The sequence below is a fragment of the Corapipo altera genome, unplaced genomic scaffold (genome assembly GCF_003945725.1).
Source record: "Corapipo altera isolate COAL_440 unplaced genomic scaffold, ASM394572v1 52b, whole genome shotgun sequence".
NCBI classification, from domain to species: domain Eukaryota; kingdom Metazoa; phylum Chordata; class Aves; order Passeriformes; family Pipridae; genus Corapipo; species Corapipo altera.
Genome location: NW_020884922.1, coordinates 6,008,630 through 6,033,034, shown reverse-complemented (window position 1 = coordinate 6,033,034; position 24,405 = coordinate 6,008,630). Strand labels below are relative to the sequence as shown.

General features: G+C 39.6%; 1 long non-coding RNA gene and 1 other non-coding gene across 4 annotated transcripts; both read right to left on the bottom strand.

The window, feature by feature from the left end:
• Window positions 1–4,124: 4,124 nt before the first annotated feature.
• On the bottom strand, window positions 4,125–13,135 carry LOC113953697. 3 transcript variants are annotated; one of them, XR_003529982.1, is made up of 3 exons: window positions 12,927–13,135; window positions 9,166–9,313; window positions 4,125–4,465 (listed from the first exon to the last, which is right to left on the bottom strand). It is a non-coding gene; the product is annotated as an uncharacterized LOC113953697 (long non-coding RNA). The 3 variants fall into 3 exon arrangements; XR_003529980.1 differs by lacking the exon at window positions 4,125–4,465 and adding an exon at window positions 4,481–4,640; XR_003529981.1 differs by lacking the exon at window positions 4,125–4,465 and adding an exon at window positions 7,541–7,682.
• On the bottom strand, window positions 9,930–10,000 carry TRNAG-GCC. Its single transcript has one exon. It is a non-coding gene; the product is annotated as a tRNA-Gly (tRNA).
• Window positions 13,136–24,405: the final 11,270 nt, after the last annotated feature.

Here is a 24,405-nt window from a genome sequence, read left to right as displayed (position 1 = left end):
GTCAGCTTGGAGAGTTGGGGCATATATACTAAAGAGGACAACATGTTGCTTGTTGTGTAGTGGCAGGCATAGGGAGATAGTGTGATCAGAATGACCTGTCGGTAGATTTTCGAGTTTAGGAACAATAGAGTTGTTAATTATGAAGCTGACTTCTGAGAAATGCCTTTAAGTTCTGGGCTTACCTGACCAAAAGAGTGTGTAACTGGCACCATATTCTCTAAGGCTACCTTCCTCGTGAAGACGGACTTCACTGAGAGCAGCTATGTCGATGTTGAGACGTGAGAGTTCGTGAGCAATTAGGGTAGAGCGATGCTCAGGACGCCCACTATTTGCAGAATCAGGCATGGTTCTGCTGTTCCAGCATGCGAGAGTCAGTTTGGTTACACCTTTGGAGGCAGGTGAATGCCTTTGTCTCTTGATCTTTGTGTGACCGCATCGGAAGAAGATGCCCATTGGCCTGCAGTTAACCAACCGGGTGAAGGTGGAGATGAGCTTCGTTTACGTCACCTTTTCTAGACCCATCTCCGAGTGGAGCAAGCAGTGCTGTCCTTGAAAAGGCTGCTTGGTCATTCAGGGTGCTGACCCAAGAGACTGTCATCTCCGGTCAGTCTCAAATGACCAATATCCTGAACCGCCTGCATGCAGGGTTGGGTCTGTGGCTTCCAGTGCACCTTTCACCTACCGTTTCAACCCTCGCCCGTCACTACAGGGCTTTGTGAATGTGGGCAAAACCTTTGAGCCTGCACAGTGGATTTTTTAGTTTAGACACTTTATGTGCTGAACTGGACCCACCCTTTAATCCTAAGGTTCATCTGCCAAGGTCGAATGAGTTTAGACTGTGGCAGCGAGGTTCTCAGGATGCAGGTTTGATTAGAGTGTCCTTCAGCAGAATAGGACAATGCTCCTAGCTTTCATCACAGCATTTATTTTCCCTCTAGACGAAAGATAATAAAATAGTATTAACAAAATACGAGTGGGAATTTCTAAAATCTAGTGGTCTTCAATGACTCTCCATTGTGATTTAAATGTATTTCCTTTTAAGAGTTTCTCATAAGAAAGGACTCATAATCAGAAAAACCTCAGTTTTCACTTGTCTCATTTTTATTTCAGTGACGGTACTTTGCACCACTATGTATAGACAACCTTTATAATTTTTTTTATAAGTTAGACTAAAAATAAGCACATTGCTCTTTCTTTTTTTTTCTTTTAGGTCATCTGGAACAGGATTTAGGAGTGGAAAGTTCCAAGCCCCTGTACGGAGATATTGACAAGCGTGGGATTTTTAATTTATGCTCTGAGGTCTGTGTAGTCCATGCAGTGATACACATACCTGGTGAAGCAGGGGACTTGCACACTGAAAGCTGGCCTCGGGTGACCAAAATTCTAATTCAAATTAAGTTATCTTCTTAAAATCCTAGATACCACATTTTCCAAATGTATGCCACTGTGCAGAAACGTGAATGAGTCACTGGATCAACAGAAATGCAAAAGACTAGCTGGTACTCCCTCACTGGAGAATGCATTTGCAATGGGGGAGTTCTCAATACTATTTCCATTCCTAATGAGATATATAGGTCTAAATCTGCATAATGCACATAAAGGCCTAAAACTGGTCTTCAATTTTGTCATCCTTTCCACATAATTCTTCTGAGCCTGATGGATCTGTTTTTTCTGCTTCTGTCCTGGTTCCCTCTGGAGAAGAAGGGAAAAGGGGGCTCAATTCATAATTAGGAAATCAGTAGAAAATCATCTTCCCATTTCCTAAATCTAAGCTTTAATCACCATCCCAGATTATAGTGTACAAGATAGACATCTGCTTCCTGCTTTTAAAGCTGCAGAAATCTGCCTTCAGCAGAAATGTCCAGCTGAACCTGAAGAGGAGAGGGGAGGGGAGGGGAGTGGAGATGGAAGGCATGTACAACAATCTAGTTCACCTGTCTGACCACTTCAGAGATGACCAAAGTTTGAAGCATGTCCACATGCCCCGTAAACTCTGACAGTCTTGGGGCATCAACCACCTCTCTAGGAAACCTGTCCAGCATTCGACCACCATCTCGATAAAGAAATGCTTCCTAACATCTGGTCTGAACATTCCCTGATGCGGATTTGAACCATTGTCACATGTCTTGTCACCTCCCTCTTCACTTTTCTTCCTCAGGAAGCTGTAGAGAGCAATAAGGTCATTCCTCAGCTTTCTTATTCCAAACCAGACAAGCTCAAAGTCCTCAGCCACTCCACCCAGGACATGCCTTCAAGCCCTTTCACCATCTGTGTTGTCTTCCTCTAGACACATCAAGGACCTTCACATCCTTCTTAAATGAAAGGGCCCAGAACTGTGCACAGTGCTCAACGTGAGGCCACATCAGTGCTGAATACATTGGGGTAACCCCCTCTTTTGCCCAGCTGGTTATATGTGTTTGATGCATTAGAAGTCATCAAGTGCATGACTATTCGAGATGGCCATGAAAATAGTTTCCCTCTGACAAAGGTTTTTTTTGTTGTTCCAAACTTCCAGTGTAGTTTACAGTTGCCTGGCTGGGCCTTTGATCATAAAGGAAGGACAAGAACTATTCTCCCCATATTGGTTTCAGCAAATCAGAATATGGAATGAGGCTTTCAATTTCAGCTTCCAATTAAGTAGCTAATTAGACAAAATTCTTTATCAACAGGGAATCTCCCAAATTTTTACAGGAAGCAGATGTAGCATTTACATGAATAATATTCCTCAAACTGACAACCATGAAATACAAGCATAGGAGAAATACTCCAGCCCTGGAAACATTGAAAAGGACATCATCTGACAAGACATCAGAAACAAATTGAGCATATATGATTTTAACACCTTCACCATTATAACCAAAAACCAGTTTTATGCTGCATGATTTTCTTTTGATTTTACCCTTTCCTTTTTAAGGGAGTTAAATGCTAGGATTTTCAGAGCTGTGACAACAAGTCACATGTAGAGTATGTGACTTTTTCACCATTAGAGTATTTCCTGCTGCAAGTGTCTGATTATGTCTTTGGCAGTAGTACTATAGCCATTTCAGCAGAAAAAAATCTAGTCATTTGCAATAATTCTTCACACGTGTTTAAGGGAAAGACGTGAAACTAGATTTTGCTCACTGAGAAGAAAACAAGCAACTTCTCAGTGCAATAACTTGATTTTTCTGGTTTTTGCTGCTCTGATCCACTTTGTAGATGAATTAAATGGCACTAGTTGATTTGATTTGAAAAGACGAGGAGATGCCATGTGCCTCCTTGAAGGTTAACAACACTGAGGGCTATTACAAAGGTAGTTTATCTACTTCCACTGAGATTTTTTGCATGCTCCTTAGAAACAGTCTTCTAGCTCCTTAGAAACAGACTGTCTTCAGTAGTCTCTTTCTGAAGTCAGTCAAGTAACACATAGTAATCATTATGATCTGATCAATGATATTACATGCCTATGTTTCTTTTGTTTTTAATTACCAACTTAGCGTTTTTAAGGTTACTCTGCAACAAGTTTGTCCATGTAATGGGTTACCGCTCAGATCTGAAAAAGGAATATACAATGCATTTTGCTAAACTTTAAGATTCTCCTCAATTTTAGATTCTCAATTCTGACAGGATACTCTGTATCTGCTCCTTTGGGGAGCAGATGCTTCATGCTGCAGTTTTCAATTCAGAGGGGATGTTCAGCATCTGGCTATCCCAGAAGAAGATGAGCTGGCATTCTGCTTCCGACTGAACAGACCTCAGTAACATTACCCAGCATATCTGGATAAAAATTAACCACTGAGCTCCAAGCTATGATTGGAGTCCCAGACAGTGCTGATGAGGCTGCACTGAGGCATAACAGCATGGCACTCTCTGCAGAACATTAAGGTTTGTTATCTCCTAAGTACATGTTAAACTCTACTTGCTTTCTTCAGAAGTTCAGGTCAAGCAGACAAAACTTTATTCTTAAATTCTAAGGTAAATATATTTCTTGCCCCTGACCTCAGCAAAAACTACTTTATTCATAAAGTCTATTTGTATAAAGGTCTCAACATTGAAGCAATACAGGCAATAATGTCATTAGCTAATAATGGGAACCATTTGAAGAAAAATACTAAAATACCTTAAATACTTAGCCTAAAATTTTGCAAACCATAGTTGCACCATTCCTGAGAAAGACTGAAAAGATTACAGCTAAAATGGGGTCAGCAGTACATGAGTTTTGTCCCATGAATCTTTTTAGTGACTTTCACTCCTTTCATATTTTCAGCACACCTTCATTTCACTCTACCCAGCACAGAGCTGAAATATTTTGTAGGTGCAACCAGAAGCACTGTCTGGCGTTAATGTGTAGAAACACAGAAGAGTACAAGAAACCCTCTGTTCCATTGGTGTTAGGTCCAGAAGTCCTCTGAGCTTAGCTTCCTGGTCTTTCCTTCTCATGTGTTCATCCATGCAGACATCAGCTAAGTAAAGCCAGTAGAATGCTCTTTTGGAAACAAGAGAAATAACATACTACCTCTGTGTCTCAGCTGGAGAAAACTACAAAATGAGAGGTAATTCAAGGGGGGGAGGCAATAATATTATTCATCAGAGAGAATAATCTATCTCTGGTTTAATACAAAGCTGCCATTGGTGGGACTGTTAGGTACGGAAAGGATGTCCTGCAAAAAAAACACAGACTCCAACTACCATTCAAAGAAAGTACTTAGAGCTAGAAATATTTAGAGCTAGAAATATTTATATATTCTTATCAGTCAGTTTTCGGTAGAAAAGTCCTGATAAAATCTTTCCTTCTGATATCTGTTGTTTGCCTCTTCCCTACAGAAATATAAAGTGCAATAATCATGTGGGAATGCACCATCTCACTATAACAGGTATCTGTTTTTTTTCCCCAGCTGTTTCATTATTCAACATAAATCTCACTAAAATATCTCATGACAATACCTTTCTGATCCAGTATTGTCTGCTTCCTGAATCCCATATTTTTGAAACGGCCTATCAGTAATTAATTTTTAAGATATTTTTAGGACCTGAAATATTTTTAGTATGCAAATTAATTACACATTTACAGTAGAAATGTTCTGAAGTATGTAATTAGAGATAGCCTTTGAGTGGTAAGATGTTAAGTACTTTTATACATGATGTGGTTTCATCTCTCAGTTCCTGCAAGGTTGGTTACTAAAAAAATACTGTACATCTTATTAATGAGTTTCATATTGGGCTAAACTGAAACAAGTATTAAGAATGATATTAATATTTTGAACTTTATCCTCCTGAATCCCTCATGCTTTAAAAATACCTGCTAGCAGCAAATATGCCACACTTAGAGAAACTAGATTTGACCTTGCAGTACCCTGCAAATGTACCAGAGGTGCCTTCCTCCTTTTGCTCAATTAAACAAGGCTCCAGGCACTTGCTGTCACTTTTGTATTTGTTTGTTACCAATTAAAGTGTTCTTGCTGCATGAAGGTTCACATCTGTGACAGCAGCTGAGAAAATGTTTTATTTTTATCTCCCTGTGCTCCTAACTTCTTCAATTAATACTGTGAATTGAGCAGACTCCTTGAACTACCTTTTTTATAACAGTTGTTTCTCTGCAGAGCAAAGCTGCCTCAATTCTTGTAGATGGGATTTTGCCTTGACTCAAGGGTCACATCAAACATTTTACTGTCTTTAAATAAACTTATCTTTCCTTATTTGCATGAAACTTAGCAAATGGTGTTCACGACTTATTAAGTAGATTTTTCTCCTAAAGAAATAAAATATAAAAGTCTGCCTATCTTTTTTCATTACCTGTTTATTTGTAATTGCTGAAATACCTAAAAGCTTTTTGTTAGATTAGCCCCTGTTTTTTATGTCAGGATCTTGCAGCGGCAGACACTCTCCCTTATGTATGAAATCCAAACTGCAAAAACAAAATGGTGGCAGAAATCCTTCTCTTCAGTAAACTTTACAGACATTTATGGAAGCACTTAAGGCCCTCATTTAAGGGCGCTGTGGTACTTGTCACACAATTTAATATATCCAACTAATGCCAGGCTATGAGATGATCGACTTCATTTCAACCTTGTGCCATTTTTAAGACATAATTCTATTTTGCAATCCTGTTGCACGTAGCTGGCCTAAGCCTTTCTCAGGACCAGCCTACAAGCACATAAATAGAAGTTCAAGCACTTGACATGTCAGAAATGTCCTCTTTATCCTGTGATCTGGCAGCTACACGCATGCTCATCATGTGACCTGTCATGCAACAAAGATGTTTAAGTGTGCTCTAGAAAGATGGTGGGTAATGGACTACAGACTTTATTGCTCTACATTTTAGGCTGAAAGTAGTTGATACTTAAGTTGGGCAACTAGCTGAAAAACAGCTTCTACGTGTTTACTACTAAACTTAGTAATGTCAAAGCCTCACTGAAACATTCAAATGCGACTGTTTGTATTCGTTAACCATTAACATGTACCCACCATGCTTTTGGCTTCCCACTTCCCATGCTTTTGTTGCATCCCACCTAGCAACATTACCAAAAAAAGAATGTTTGAAAATGTTTCAGAGAATAGCTTGAAGCATAAACCCTCCCCAGTAAGTTATATAGACCAGGTGATCCTGTTATCAGGGGAGAATATTTAGATGAAGAAATATGGAATATACAATGCTGCCTGCCCTCACAACCAAAGGATAAAATTTGGCCTGCAGTATCTACTAGTATAGAAGAAGACTGTGATGCTAAACACTTGAATGGGAATAAGCCGGTGTCACATAAATCAGATTAATTATGAAGAATTGTCTTTCTTATGTTCCTAAGTACATACTGTAGCTTTTAATGGAAGTGATTGTCCTGATAAATACTTAGAGGTCTTTATCTTACTCTAAACAAGAACTGTGACAGTTGTAGTACCACTGCAACAACCTCTTTGCAGACAACTAGCAAGACCTCCACTGACTGTGAACAGTTTCTGACATCATAGCCCTTTACTAATGTTATATGGAGTTTCTGCTAACAATCCTTACTACACAATCTAGTACTTGTCAGCCAGAAACTTTTTAACCCCCCAAAATTTTACCTATATCTGACCTGGTCTTTTTTATTAGCAAAAACTGGATTATGATAAATAGTGTGAGAAAAAAAACCCTGCAAGGATACTTCCATTGTAAATTATTAACTTCAGTATCTAAGTGTAATTGATTAAGGAACATCAGTTAAGGTAGTATACACTAACTACTGTGAAAAGGCACCAAAAGTCAGGTGTGTTTCTAAAAGCATTGCTGTATGACTTTAGAGTAGCAAATTCAACCTGCAAAAGAATGTGAAAATAGCATGAAAGTTACTGTCATTTACACTGGCCAAGTATAGTAAGTAGTATGACAGCCTGTCTCATGTTTGGCTAAACAGCACCCCTGAGTGCTCCCTGAGGCTAAAGCTGGATCTTTGTCCAATTTACACTGCAAAGGGCAGTAAAGGGTCTGGTAAGTGATGAAACAAATCTTTTGAGTCGGTCACAGATGGAAAAAGTGTTTCTTGAATATTTGTAGTTACTAAAGCCTGTCTTCCTGGAGATCAGGGGTTTTTTTATCTAAAAACTGAAATTTATGTGTTTTCCCCACATCTATACTCTCACAATTCCCCTCTTCCTCCTAAATCCCAGATGATTCCAGCGATGTCCATGATGACTGACTTGCCACGTGAACATGCTGAATAACTAACCTACAAACCACAAAAGAAATATCAGTTGAGTTCAGACTTAAACCTTTTTCTCATCAGAGACACTAATTTTATCTCTCTCATTTCCCTGTCATCATTTTTCATACAAGTTTTGGGACTGGAATAACTCGTTAAATATGATTGAAATTAAACTTTAGATTCAAAACCTACTACAGTGAGAGAAGTAAAATACATAGAAGTCCAATAATAATTTTTCTCTTGGAAAATGACATAAAATATTCTTTTTCCTGCATGCCCAGGAGGAATACATTCCATTTTCTTTTCTTGGCAGGAAATCCAAAGAGCCAGAACAGATTGCTGTTGAAAAGCCATGAAATTGATTCTCAATCATCTCTTCTGTTCGATCATTCTAGCTATAATTCTGGTATTTAAAAAGTCATCAGGAGGATAGGTTTTAGCACTAAGTAAGGTGGACATGATGACCTGAAATGGCATTGCCTGGCCTTTTCACAATTGATAAAATCGCACAACTTTTCACAGAATAAATTGCTCATTGCACACCATGTTTGTTTAAATTTCAGCAAAGTGTAACTACTATCAGCAGGAGTCTATACCAATTACATCAGAAATCCTGTTTACAGCACAGTGCATGGGATGATTACTACTACTCACACTTTAATACTCAGTAAATGGTATGAAAGTTATGTGGGGACTCAGAAATCAGAAATCAGGATCTCTGCCTCAGTGTGTGTCTCTCTCATAGACAGCTCGAAAGAAACAGAGAAGTGTGCTTGCATTCTTGACATCAGTCTCTAGGCAACAAAGAGCTGAATTATGGCTACTGAGTAGCACATGATCATAAAAGGCTTCAGTTTCAGGAATCACATAAATACTATATGCACCTGTATACTTCAGAGTATCTAATCCATACTTACTACACATATATGTATGTATACATAAGAGTATGAACTATGTATAAAGTGTGTGTATATATACATATATTTGTACCTAATGGTACATATGTTAATGTGATTCTCATATAAAGATGTATCTATAACATATAGGTACAATATATATATTGTATGCAGAACACATGTATACTGGAACAGATATTATTTCATGTGGTTCTCAACATACGTGTGCATATTTAGAGAGAGATGTGTGTGATACATGTGAGATACATATGTATGTACCTATATTTGCATGAAAATATATGTATAGATGACTCTTAAGTCCACCATGCTTGAAGTACTTACATTCAGACCTCAAAGAAGAAAGGCCATATAGTCATGGGTTTTGGCCAAGCCACTGCAGGCTGATGTCTAATCTGTTTCGGTTTCCTGCAATGTCTGTATCAATTCATATTACCTCTAAACTACCAGAGAGTGTGTTTTGAGTCATACTTTGTGAGGTGATATGTGGGCTTGAAGTCAGAGCACATCCAGTGTGGCCTAGAGTTTGTTCTTTCTTTGGGGATGCAAGGGGGTCATCCAGGAGATGCCATTAATCTCATTTAAGAACTTACCATCTCTGAGGGTTCTTTGACTTCTCTGCTCGAAAAGGCAAATGTTTCTCCTCCTTGACTGTAATCACCCAGTTCAACTAAAATAAATTTTCCCTCACAGGAGGGTAAGTGGGAGAAATGGTGGTTTGCATGGACTGAGTCATTTCTCCTGTGGAGAAATCCCACATTAAATATTCAGGGAAATAGGAAACACGAAAGAGAACAGTCAGAAAAGTGAGCTCATCATGTACATCTATAGATGCAGGCAAGCAACACTCCTGTTATTTGGCAAGGTAATATCTATCTTTAACAAACTCTTTTATTTCCTAGCTATCCAGTAGCAATTTCATTCTCCTTTTCCACAAAAGCATCTATCCCTCCTTACTCTTGCTCTTTCACTACACAATGAAAAAATAAGAAAAAAATTTCTTGTTTTGAGAACCAAGAAATTACAGTTGTTTCAATCTGAATATTAAGAGGGTTGCAAGGCAACCTAACAGACAGAACAGGTGATCCTGCCAGCACTCTCCGACTGTTGATCTGAAGGGCATTTTGTCAAAACCTCCTTAATTTACAGATATTGAGAATCATAGAATCGTAGAATCATAAAATTGAATCATAGAATCAACTGGGTTGGAAAAGACCTTCAAGATCATCAAGTCCAACCCTTCATCCAACACTGCTGTGGTTATTAGACCATGGCACTAAGTGCCACATCCAGTCTCATCTTAAAAACCTTCAGGGATGGTGAATCCACCACCTCCTCGGGAAAAAGATGCAGCTGTTGCATTGACTGGGAATCGAACCCAGGCCTCCAGCATGGCAGGTGAGAATTCTACCACTGAACGACCAATGCCAGATAAGATATTTTTAACTCGTTTACAGAAAGGTGGTTAGTCTTTCATTATTTCCATAAAAATTAAATGTTCCTTTGGAAAGTATCCAGCTTCCTGAAGATCATCTCTGCGTGGACTCCTTATACATGTTCAGATTTGAGTCGAGAGGCCAAGTCAAGAGAACCAGTGCAGTGAAGAGGCAGAACAGGAATAGGGAAGTGCTACAGAGCCCAGAGGTCTAATGAATATTTAATTATTTACAGAAAGCAGATCAGCCAAATTAGACATCTTGGACCTTTGATCACTCTGCTGGGACATAAAAGTCTGCCCTATCTTCCACTCTGTCTGTTTGGAAAATGGGGTCTTTTACATTGGTAGTTATTTAAGAGTCCATTTGTTAGCTATCTGGAATCTTAAAAGTGTTGGGTTTTGTTCACAGCCTGCAAAACAAGTGTCAGGCTTCACATGTCAAGGTGGGATCCATTTACCCTGCCAGACAACATGTGGCAACACTGGTCATCTCTCAAACAGTCATCACTTAACTATTTAGGGCTTACTAGCCAAAATCAAAAGCTTAAAATGCTACCTGAAAGCCAGGCACCCATCCCAGTCAGGAAATAATAGGACTAAATTAGTAACAGGACTTCAGGTTTTGTTACTGTGGCAAGGGCAGGAGGACTGGCTTCAGGACTCAGGGTCAGCTTGGAGTCAAGCAGCTGAGGCAGCTCTCATCCCACTGGGATGCCAGGCAATGGCCCAACCTGGTCTGTGGCACTTGCTATTCAACTGGGGCTGAGCTACAAAGCCTGGGGCACCACAGCCCTGTCCTGTCACCCCACAGGGCCCACCTGTGAGCCCACGGCCTGGCCTCAGCCCATCGCTGCTGTCCCAAATATGGTTGGGACATTTGAAATGTTGAAAGATTGGTATTTCCCATTTAGGAAACAATGTAAAGACAGAGTAGTGGGCTATACATTCCTTTGGCTCCATTTTACCATGTATGCTCCATGAGGAAGGGGCTTATGTGAGTAAGGGGCAATTGCAGCCTCTGAGTGGATATTTCACTGTGTCAATGATTAAAGGCCAGCACAAAGTTCAAGCAAAATTTTTCTTTGGCTTCAGGAGTAGCTTGTTATGGTGTTACCTCCCTGTTGGATTATAGTGTCATCCTGCACTTGTTCCTCAGGTTGTGGCTCCTTGTTTCTGCTAGTTGTCCTTCCAGGAAAGAGGCGATGGTCTGCAGGGAGCTGAGAGTCTGCAAGCTGACATGGCCCCTTGCACCCACACCCTCCACTTCTGCGCACTGCTGATGACAGGGCAGGGGGGAGCACAAAGTCATGGCCACTTCAAATGGTGGGCAGTGGCTTAAAAGCTGCTCTATTTGATTTTCACTTGTAATTCCGTGGGCCTGTGCCCTGGAGAGCTGCCAGGCTGGTGCTGTTTAGCTCCTTGCTAAGGTACAACATATCTGTGTCATTTGTACAGGCCTTTATGTCACACAGTGACAAACCTGCACAGAGCCACTATCACCTCTCAAATAAACACTCAGAGAAGCACTTGTAAGTCATGAGGCCAAGTCCATTGGCTGGAAAATTGACTTGTTACTTGCTTCCAAGACTGTTACCGAGAGTCACAACCACTTAGCAGAGCATTGGCCCTTGCACCTCGAAGCTCCCAGTGGGGGCTGCGTGGAGCAAGATGGCAGGGGCCTCGGCAGCCACACCTGGGATGTGTTCCCAGGGTGCCCAGACCTGCTTAGAGCACCAAAGCTCTTTGGTGGGAAGATTATCTACCTCAAACAGGGTAGTGTCCAGGAGCAGGAGAAGATTTCTCAGGCTTTTGGACACCTAAGGAGAGAGAGTTATTTGCATTAAAATAGGGGGAAAGGAATGGCCTGTGATAATCCACATACTGCATCAGGACAGGGATTGCATCCTGATGGGTACATTTAATTGAGATAATAATAAAAAGAATTGAAAATTACAAAACCAGAAAGAAAAAAAAAAGGAGAATTTACTATAATCATCCTCTTACTAGAGAGTCTAAAATTCATACCTACGAGATATACTTCTTTTAAAGTATACTATAAAAGACAGACTGCTACTTTGACCTTTGACATCATTAGTCTCTGAGATGTTATTACGCTTTTCTTTTAGTGTCAACTGTCTCCCTAGTGTCACCTGCTTCTCTTCAATGCAGAAATTTCCTTGTTTGCTATGGAAATCCCATTGTGGCCCATAAGGTAAATGAATCACTGCTCATAACTATTATTTAGCTCAAAGGTGAGGAAAACCAATTAATCTGTAAATCCCTCCCTGCAGTCTTGTCTTGTTCCCGTCTGCCATCTTGTGGCAGTAAAAATTTAATTCGGCTGTAGCCAGAACCGTCGTTCAGACTGAGGTGCAGCAAAGCACCGAGTTGTTGCCTATCCCACTTCTATGAGCTGATTCCCTCACGGTGTTGAGAGGTACCCTTTGTTGCTGCCCAGGGAATGATGGAATCACAGTCTCTGAAGGTATTTAAAAGACACGTAGGTGTGGCACTTAGGGACACAATTTAGTGGTGGACCTGGCAGTGTTAAACTAATGGTTCAACAGGATGATCCTAAAGGTCTTCTCTAACTTAAATGACTCTATGATTCTGTGTTAGGCACACACCATGGTATCAGGGGTTCCATCCTTTTCCAGAATTTGGTGACAAGCCTGAAATAAAATGTTCACATTAACAATTTGGAAGATGTTCAGAGTGAGAAGGAGAGATTAGGTTGGATTAGAAATGCATTACATGGGGAATGCATCAAACCAGAAATTAAATCTCATCCAGAATAACTGATTTTTTTTCCCTTCTGTAATTATTTCTGAAGAGAATGATAAGGTGACAAGGGAACCAGGAGAAGACACAGGCAGACTTGGGAACACTGAATAAGGGTCAGCAGTGATAGCTTACCAAGGCTTCACAGCAAGTAAGACAAAATTGAATTTGTTATTTCACATATGAGGACAGGCCACAGCTGTGATGGAGAACAAAAAGGCAGATGGAAAGGGCTGGAGCAGCAACACAGAGCTCTGTCCCAGTTTCAGAGGAGAGTCTTTGAAGTCACACCAGACATGACTGTAGTGTCTGGGACTGTACAATAATGTGTTCAGCCATGCAGAGGCTGCCTCTTCTCCAAACACACCACACACAGCTATGATGTCATGGCTAGCTCCCGCTCAGCCACAAGAAGTATCAGACACAAGAAGTATCGTGAGCAGAAGACATGGCTCTACAAACAGCTTATTTCCTTCAGCAGCATGCCATTGTAGACATCAATCTGCTTTATCCCACCTAGAGACATTTGAGATCCCTGGAGAGCCTCTGCTGTCAGATCCACAGGTCTTGCTAGCTTGTTAGGCATGAGAGCTGACACCATCCACACAGGCCAGTGTCAGCAGAGGTTATTGAAGAAATGCCTTTCCTTGGCAGGGCAGGTAAAGACTGAGCATAACTTGTGTCTGTAGGGGCTGGATTTATGCAGACAATGCACTGAGATCAGAAACATACAAGTCAAGTGCTCTTAAGACGAACATTCTGGTGAAAAAAAGCATGGAAGAGGAAATCCCTTAAAGTCTTTGAAGTGAATTTAATAGCTCCAATGTTTACACTCATCCTAGCATGATAACATTTCTGTCAGAACAAAATATTACTAATATTATAAAATAAGGTACTTGGAAGTTAGGAAATGCCAGCACTGTAGCATAATGACAGAGTTATTAACTGTTATTTATGATAACAGGAAGGAAAATCTGTTTCTTAGATCAGTCTTCCCTTGTTTTTTCTATAAGGCAAGGACTGCTCAATATTTTAGAAATATTTCTGCAGAACAGTAAGCCCACAGTAGCTTTAATTTATAAAAGCAACAAATGATCATTAGATACTATATTTTTAGCCTTTTTTTGTGGACAGATGTATTCCTTTTAATTAAATATATTAATGGACTAATATTTGGTCCAATATTTTCTTGTATCTTACAACCTTCTAGACTGATTGAATTTTGGGCTAATGGGTAATTTTGTAGATTATTCTTCCCTCATGTTACAGAATGAGACAAAATGAGATGATGATGTAAGTAGCTGTGTCTTCCTTTATCTCTGACCCAGAGTGATGCTGAGCTAATCAATTAAATGAAACTTTCTCCAAGCAGTCCCTAGTCCCATGCTCTTCTTAACATGTCATATTTTTGTGTGAATTCAGTCGCAGAATCACAGAACAATTCAGGCTGGAAGGGACCTCTTGTGGTCTGTAGTCTAACCTCCTGTTCAAAGCTGTTTTATATTAGCCCATATTAAAGCTGTAAATATGTAAACAGATTATTTAGAAGCTATTTCTGAAGCTCCTTTTGATGTGCATTCAGTGTTCATGTTTTCATGAGCCACTGTAAAGTGTTACATTATCCTGCCTCTGGATGTCAGCACTTGCCCTCATTTGGAGGTATTTATAAATTGTCCTTCAAATTGCTTTTCTCTAAGGAACCATAAAGCCAGAGAGATTCCAGTTCTCATTATGAAATCATCTGAACAGTTTGGTCTGGCTGGAATAATTATCCTGAGTCAGAAAATTATATTATCTGTGTAATTGAGAAGAGATTCCTTTTCAGGATTTCACTTCTAAGATGTAGGGAAAAAGGAGATTCAATCCTGAATTCACCTTTTTCCTCACCATTCAGACTGCAAGCCATGAGCAAGAAACACGAAGTAGGAAGAAATAGAACAGGTTCAAGCACCTGCTATGCTACCCACTTGCTGATGACAAACTATCAGATGAGCAAAAGTTATACACAGCATTTTATTTCAAGCTAAAGCTTGCCTCTGAGACAAGATTTGTATGAGGCTGCACTATTCTTACTTTTGTTATGGCCAGGTGGTGGGGACAGAGGCTCTGGAAGGGTCATTTTGCTCTTCACAAATGTACTCAGAGTCATGACTGTCACGTGGAGAAAGAGCAAGAGAGTAAAGAGGGAAGAGAACAGTGATTATTTAAACAGAAAGACCATAATGCCTATCCAGTGTAGCATACCTTCAGTCTCTCTCCTGGTGCACACCAGTAAGCTCTCAAACCCAGTCGGGTCACAGTGTGACTTCTGCAGGCTCAGTCACAGTAGGGTTTCCGTAACACCCAACTCCCAGAAACTCAAAAGATTTGAAGGAACTCAGCATCTTATGGGACTAATTTTCAGCTTTTCTGTAGCTCCTACTGTGTGCACTCGGAGGCATTGCTAGTAAAATTTCTCTAGATCTCAGCAACTGGGTATAAGCATATCCTATGGAAATCTGTCTTCCTAGAAGATTTTACTTCTTATTTTGACATGGTTAGACACAGAATCATAGAATATTTCAGGTTGGAAGGGGCCTATGAGGATCAAGTCCAATTCCCTGCTCCTTGAAGGACTACGTCAAATTAAATCATATGACTAAGAACATCATACAGACAGTCCTTGAACTCTGGCAGGCTTGGTACCATAACCACTTCCCTGGGTAGCCTGTTCCAGTAAACTACCACTCTCTTAGTGTAGAACCTTTTCTTAGTATGTAATCTCAACTTCCTTGGAAACAGCTTTGTTCCATTTCTTTGTATCCTATTGCTGGTCACCAGAGAGAGATCAGCACCTCCCGCTTCGCTGCCCTCCTTTAGGAAGTTGCAGACTGTGATGAGATCAACCCTCAGCCTTCCCTTCTTCAAGCTGAACTAAGTAACTTCAGCTGTTGCTCATACATTGTGCCCATGAGGACTTTTACCATCTTGGTCGCCCGTCTCTGGGCACACTCTAACAGCTTTATATCCTTCTCATACTGTGGTGCCCCAAACTGCACACAGCACTTGAGTTGGGGCCACACTAGTATGGTGTAGAGTGGGACAATCACGTCCCTTGACCAAGTGGCAATGCTGTGTTTGAATCCAATAATACAATGTATTATCCAATAATCTCCAATGTAAAACAAACAAAAAAACCCCCACAAAATCTCTCTATGGAAATTATTTAGTTAAGATTGAATTTCCTGATAAGATAGAAATAAGTGATAACTCATGCATGCAAACCAGAATGTCCTGTCCCATGTGGATTTATATTCATACCATTCTACATCAACAAGTTCAATCTGACAAACACAGTGTATTGTTAGAATGCTGCCCCTTGAAGCATGACATACAGTTTTATGCTGGAATTAATGAAATTATCTATTTTTATTCATTGCATTGGGATGTGGGCTAAGACAATAAATGCCTTAGAAACAGTGAATATTCAAAAACTCCTGTTATCTTGTGTATTAAAAGACACTTGTTTTCAGATTTAACACATTACACTTACCAAATAACTTAGTCAGGCATAATTGTTTTGTCTAAATACATCTGTCAGAAGTAAGATTCAAATTCAAAGAAAACCCCAAACTAAAATTTATATAAGAGGAAATTCCTGCCATGCTAAATGTACTCTAATTTAATCTAAAAATGGTGGAGCAATACTATTATAACCCAATTTGCCCCTCTTTCAATCACTCATTAAGCTGTTTTGGATCCACAGATGCTTTTATAACTCCCAAGTGTAGTGAAAATGGTGTAAATTCTTCCATGTTAAGATCAAGTATGAAGATACTTTCATGCTATGCAGCCATCTCTGACTTTTTGAACCAAATTAGAGATCACTTAAGAAAAACGGGTGCAAACAAGCCCATAGAACTAGATGAGATGTGTTTGTGGTCACTACAAGAGTTGCCATTTGCTATTGTAAGGCCACTCTAAGTCATCATTGTAAGGTCATAGAAATCAGGTGAAATCCCCAGTGACTGAAAATAAGGTAAATGTAGCACCCATCTTCAAAGGGCAAGAAAAGAAAAAGGATGGCCTGTTCACTTAATATCTGTCCACAAGAAAATTAGGAGACAGACTTTCCTGGAGGACATTTGCAAGCACAAGAATTTTACTGAGAGCAGCCAGCACAGATATATCAAGCCATCACACCTGACAAACCTGATGGCTTTGTTTGATGGGATGACTGGATCATAGAACAGCTGGAGACTTGTAGAAGTGTCTTTAGCAAGGCATAAGTAGCCCATAATAACCTCAGAGCCAAACCAAAGAGATAGACTAGAAGGTCAAGGTTGCTTTGAACAGCTCTCACAATCTGCCTGTATTCATGAATTTATTCTTCTTCTTCAGTAGCAAAGGAGCAAAAGTGCTTGTTTCCAGTGAACAAATCAAAGTGAATTACTATTATTACTTGATCAGTTCTGATGCTTCTTGGTGCAGTGTAGTGCATGAAAATACAGTCTCTGCTGAAAAACAGCCCCCATGACAAGCTCAAGGAAAGCCAGGCAGTCTGTAAAATGGAAGATGATTTAGTGCTTGTGATCTTTGCTTACTTCACTGTCAGTTACTGCTTCTGTCTTCCATTAAGACTCTTTAGATTACAAGCAGATGGAACTTTATAGATATATCTATATGCTACCCTACTTGTACCCTATTAACTACGAATGTAAGAGCAGAAGTACTCAGCATTCAATTCAGGGTAATGTTATATCAAGGATGGCCACCACATTAGAATTTAAAAGAAATGCTCAGCACATTTTTTAAAATACAATTTAGTCTAAATTCAAAATATCTGGGACATATAATTCTGCAATAAATAAATATGCTTAACATTAGAAATAAAAGTGCTGCTGAAACAAACTAGCTGTAGACAAAACCAGCTCAGAAGTATAAGTAAGCAGACTCTTTGGGTCAAGGTGTTTTCAGATCAGCTTGCACAACAGAACCCACATCAGGAGCTATCAGGTCCAGAGTTGCTCACTTGCACCTGAGCAAAAGGGTTAGTGAAAAGAAATGAAGAGATAACACCCACAAGTCTAAGATTTTGTGATTTTTCACTGATGAATACAACGGAGGTGGCATGAGGGTGGATCCAGAGATTCTCATCACAGAGCACAGACATTTTGTAGAATAATGAAAAGATTAAAAGAAAACATTTGAAGGGCTCCTGTTTTCTGTCAATGAAGAAGGGATGATGAAATCTTATGGAAACCCTGGAAAAGCCAGCAGGCAATTCTGTGGGCTTTGTTTTCACTGTGGTGTTAGAAATGATTTTGATTACTGAGATGGACTACAGTTTCTGCACATAAATAACATCTTTGATCTAAAATGCAACTGCTGTCAGGGAGAAAGTCTGATCAGTGTTCAGCTTTCCTCACTCTCTTTTCTCTCTTTGTCTGATTTCTTTGAAGTTCAGCAAAATATTCCTAGCATGCCATCACCATCATTTCATTTAAAAATCCCAGGAATCCAGATTAGTCATGACAAATTATGTATAAACTGAGGAATAGTTTCTTTCAAACAGACTTCAGCTTGGATGAGGTGTACCCTTCTACTTGCCTTGTGAAAAGGTACATTTCTTCAGCTTTTGTATTTTTCTAATGTAATAGGAGAGGAAATTTTTTTCCTGACAATACTCACTAGGACTTCACAGCAGTATTTGGCATCAGAGGAAAACATACAGCACAGTTCCTTTGATAGTAAAGGGACTGGGAAAATAGAAGCTTAAGTAAACTTAACATTTCCTTGAAGAAAGGAGGATTTTTTTTCCCCCATCACTCTGCTTCTTAACTTTACAGTAAATACTTGCCTTCTTTGTATACACGCACCTTTATTAAATTCATACTGCTGTCACATGGTTGTTTTACAGTTGTGTTTTATGGCCATTTAGAACATTTTATCTCTCATTTATCTTATTTAAAATTTCTAGTTACAGTAGCACCAAATTGCACTTTGACTGATTCACAGAAATGCACAATTTTTAGATTTGATAACAACAACATTTTTTAACAGCGAGTGATTGAAGTCTCTGGAAAATCAGGTTTTCTTTTCTTTTTCTTTAGTGTGTAAACAGTATAAATACACTCCAATGCTGGGACTGACAGTTGGAAAGTGGCAGGAGCAGCTGAGGGAACTGAGGTTGCTTAGTCTGGAATAAAGGAGGTTCGGGTGGGGACCTTATCGTTCTCTACATCTACCTGAAAGGAGGCTGCAGTGAAGTGGGGGTTAGTCTCTTCCATGAAGTAATAAGCGATAGGAAATGACCTCAAGTTGTGTCTGGGGAAGTTTAGGTCGGATATTAGAAAGCATTTCTTCACTGAAAGGGTTGTCAAGCATCGAAACAGGCTGCTCAAGGAAGTGGCTGGTTCACCATTCCTGGAGATAATTAAAAGACACAGAGATGTGGCACTTAGAGAGGTGGTTTAATGGTGGACTTGGCAGTGCTGGGTTAACAGTTGGACTCGATGATCTTAAAGGTCTTTTCCAACCTAAATGGTTCTGTGATTCATTCTATGATTCATTTCAAATGAAATTAGTTCACAGAGCAGAAGTTAATATTCTAAAGATCTCATTCCATGTCAGTAACATACACTGGGATTTGAATCAAACTGGAATATGGGAGCTTTGTGGGGCTACTGCCATCAAGCAGCAGTTCAGTGTATATGAGGTACTGAAACATGTATCAGGCTGTCAGCTTTGGAAAATGAAATCCTCTACAACTGAAATATAGGGTAAGACATGACTGATGAAACTTCTTACAAGCATGGTTCACTTCTCAAAAAAAAAGATCCACTTTGGAGACAGAAGGCAATTGTTTGTATCCCCCTCACTGACATTATCAGCAAGGGCACCTATATTTTATCTTTTTCTTTCTGTCATAATACAAGTTCTTCTGGTACTGTATTAAGCATAGGTGATTAACTTGTGTCATTTGCTTGTTTCTTTATCTTCAGTCATTGTGTTCAACCTAGAAAGTTAAATTAATTTTTAGACTCTTTGAACCCAAGTCTTTTATACTTTGAAAACAAGAGACAAAAGTTTTAAACTTGTTCTGATATTGTGTGGGAAGTCAGCACTGCGTTGAAACTGGTTTGATGAGTTCATAACAGCTGTTGCCACTAATTCCATGATGGTATGTATATCAGCTGGATCTTCCCAAGCTCTGAGGGCTCCAGATCCATGCAATGTATCGTGGAACTACATTACAGGTGTAGATCCAGCAGAAAAATGTGAAAAACAGAAGTCAGCTTAAAATGGTTGAGACAATGCCAATGAGGAATCCCACAGAGATCTTCACTAAGGGACTGAATTAGACAGTCACAGGTATACTGCTTCTAACAAAAAAGACTGTACCAAGACTGTCCAGAATTGCTCAGTTTCTACCTGTTCTTCATACACTGGCAGGTCATAGGATAAAACTGTGAGTTTTTCTAACAGTCCTGTACCTACATGTGGTAAAGCTCAGATAGTTCTGTATCACCTACTATTTCATATCATCCTAATCTATCTGCAAGTAGGTGTTAACTTGGTTTATAAAGAAACAGCTAATACTTTTACTTTTTTGTAAGTAAAACTTTCAATCACTCCCCATTTTATTGTTGCCTCCTGGGAGCACACATGAATTTACCAAATTATCCTGAATTTCTGCTAACTCCCTTAAGCAAGACTGTATTATTACATAATATAGATAGATTAAAGAGGAAGAGAATGGATGTCTTTCCTCTGCCTTTTAAGATAAAACCATCCTCTCTTTGCACCACTGATGTAGTTTGAATGACATGTTCGGGTCTGAAGCCAGCGCTTTACCTTCCAGTGAACAGGTTTGTATTTGCCTTTGGTTAGCTTTTCTTTGAACCTGTTCCAGAAGTAGGGACAGAGGGCAACAGCCGAATGTATCATAGAATCATAGAATAGCCTGTGTTAGAAGGTACCTTTAAGATCATCTATTTCCAACTCCCCTCCCATCTCTTATGAGTTTCTCAGAGAGGACTAAAATTTGTGGTACACAGCTCAAGAATATGGACTCCTTTCCAATGGGGCATGAAAAGACCTTCAAATGGTAAGAGCTAGACCAAAGGTATCCTAAAGAATAGAAAGACTCTGTAACCTATGAATACCTGGCATCTTTCTAAAGCTCATTAAAAATGTTTCCCGATAAACAGATGTAAAAGGAACTTTTTACAGAGACAAGTGTGAAATGTGTTTGTTTAAATTGAAGCCCACTGTGATGGGTTGACCTTGGATGGTCATCAGATGCTCAGCCAGTCACTCCATCACTCCCTTTCCTGAGCAGGACAGGGGTAGAAGAAACAAGAAAAAGCTCATAGGTTGAGATATGGACAGGGACATCATTTCCCAATTACCATCATGGGTGAAACAGACATGACTTCAGGGAAATTATTTTTATTTACCGTCAATTAATAACAGTAGGAAAGTGAGAAATTGAAACAAAATTAGAAATACCTTTCCCTACACCATCCCTTCTACCCAGGCTTTGCTTCACTCCTGATTCTTCTACCTTCTCTGCCCCGACTAGATCAAAGGGATGGGGCATGCATGTTGGAGTCAGTTCACAACTGATAACTTTGTCCCTGCTGCTCCTTTCTCCTCATGCTTTTCCAGTGCTCCAGCATGGGGTGCTTCCCACAGGATACAGTCATTCACAAACTTCTCCAATAAGGATCCTTCTCAGAGAGTACAGTCCTTTGGGAACAAACTTCTCCAGTATGGGTCCTCCACAGGTCCTGCCAGAAAGCCTTCTCCTGCATGGGTCCTCTCCATAGGCCACAGCTCCTGTCAGGAGTGTGCTCCACTGAAGGGTCTCCACGGGCATATCCCCCTTCTGTAGTGTAGAGTCCTCCATGGGCTGCAGGAGGACAACATGCATCACCATGGTCTTTTCCATGGACTGCAAGAGAATCTGTGTTCTGGTGCCTAGGGCACCTCCTCCCCCTCCTTCTTAACTGCCCTTGGTGTCTCCAGGACTGCTTCTCTCACGTTTTCTCACTCGTCTCTCAGAGCTGCTGTGCAGCACTATTGAACCTTTCTCAAACATGTTATCACAGAAGGACTACCAACAAAGCTTAAAGGACTCAGCTTTGGCCAGTGGCTCTGTTTTGCAGCCAGCTGGAACTGGCTCTGCCTGACATGGGAGAAGCTTCTAATGTCTTCTCACAGAAGCCATCCCTGCAGCTTCCCTGCTCCCAATACCTTGACACATAAACATACATAACAATGTTAATAACATCTGGCTTAGATATTGATTTTCAAATGCCTTACTTGTGGAATTCTCAGGCAAAATTACTGCCTATCTGTCCTGTTTAGAGTCCAGCACAATGCTTTGAATAGTAGTAGTTTTTCCCTTACAAGAAAAAACAACCCCATTATTATTATTGTTTACTATTGTTTTAAAGTCATCATAAGATGTGTTTGCTTCAGTGAGCACTGTGATCAGTGTACATTTTGTATTTTATAAAAAGAACCTACCCTCTTTTCCATTGCTTCATGGAGGCTGCTTGAAGATGAGACTGGCATAATAAGGTCAGCACTGCTGGGTAGTGTAACAAACTTGTCAGTAAATGTTAATATCAAAAACAGCATCTCAGAAATATTTTCTTTATTCTTTCACTTGCTTAAGACATACGGTTCCTTGTCTTAACATTTACTATATTCAGTAAAAAAATATACATAGATTTAAAAAGGAATATAATTAAAACATATCCTTTAAAGCCAGGAAAATATTCAGAATCTCGTCATTAGCAGGAAAGAGTATAGGCAGATATATAATTTCCTGTGCATACTAGCAATAAAATCTTTTAGGGTGGATTTCTGATATATTTGGCACCATCCCATCCAGGAACCATGGGTTAAATCCTTGACCATATACAAATCCTCTTTTTGCTGCTTCAGTGGAAGATTCACCATTACAGAAAAATACTATGCAAATCAGATTACATTTTCCTGCCTTGGGGATTTCGATCCTTCTGCTTGTGGACCATGTCAACCTTCTCTATAGAGATACACTAGAAAATCCGAGAGAAAGAAGCAATAAAAGTAATAAAATAATGAAAACCTTACAGTACACAGGGACAGACAAGAGATCCATTTGCTGGGAAAAGAAATGAGAAAGGCACCAATAGAAGGACAAAATTTGGAAAAAATGTGGAGAAGAACTACCCACACTTCCATATTTTCTAAATATAAGCATTATATTCAGAATTATAAGCAAAGAGAAAGGTCATAGTTCCAGCTGCAGGTTTTTGCATTATGCTCTGCCCTTTGTGTGAGTAAATTTAAATCTCAGGAATGTGGTTTGTGCAATGCACTGTCTGCATACAAATTTACTACACTAACCAAGGAGCACAACATGTGAAAGTTTTTGTGGTATATCAACACAGTCAGTGGTGACACTGAGCTCACTTTGCCTGAATCCCAGAAGTTGTGGTGAGTAGGACAGCAAGTCTGTGCTATTAAGCATCGATAAGAGGTGCATCATAGTACATCACACTAATATAGACACCTGGGTACCAGTTGGCTTGATGGAAAGTGGAGAAATCTGGTATGTGGATATAGCAGGCTCTAGTCTGCTGGGAAAGAACCACACAGATGTACCCACCAATAACCAGGTTCCAAAACACTGGAGGCTTTTTAGATATTGTATAGAAAATACCTTATCCCCTCTGATATTTTCAAGTAATTTAATTTGAACCCATTTGTGCTTTCCTCTTTGATGAAGAAAAACAACAGATCTGCCCAGGTGATTCACAGAGGTGGTTGAAGGTAACATACCATCTAATCCATCTCCTTTCATTGAGTAACTGAAAGATTTGCAGCTGAGCTTCCTGAGTGGGGAGGAAACAGAGGGAGTCTAAAAGCATGTAATGTCACTAAACTCTTTATTCAGTAAGTGCAAAATTTATTCCACAGTCTCTTCAGCAAATATATTTATGGCTTTTACATTTGTGATGGCTTACTATTCTGACATAAAATTTTCCTTTGTTTATTCAGACTTGTCCAGCAGTACAGGATTGCTCTGCAATCTCTGTATTTTCAGATGGTTTAGGGTAAAAGCAAGGTTCTATTTGGAGACTGCATATAAAAATTCCTGAGGCAAGAGGTTGCATAGCAATGGGAATATAGTGCATGTTCAATACTGAATCGTCATCCTTGCCTTTCTGTTACTATGGAGATGGCATGACTGCTTCACAGCTTACTCTATCTCCACAGCTGCAACAGGAGTTTGGATAGGGTGCATGTGATGTCACTGCTCTTCATACCTTCTCTGTCCTTCAAAAACAGAGGAAACTGATTATTTTTCAGTTTGTGCTTAAATCACAGCTTGTTGAAGTACCATGTTAGTTCTGTGTTTACGAATATCTGTGTCAGTTCATCCTAAGACTATATGAAGCTCAAGGGAAAAAAACCTTATTCTTTAAACACATGCACCTCTAAAAATACTACTGTGAATTATCTCTTTTCTATCTAAGAGCCTACAAACAGGATATCTTACCCACCCATTTTTGAGAACTTCATATGTACATTCAATTTAATATGGGAATGTGAAAACCATTATAATTAATATACA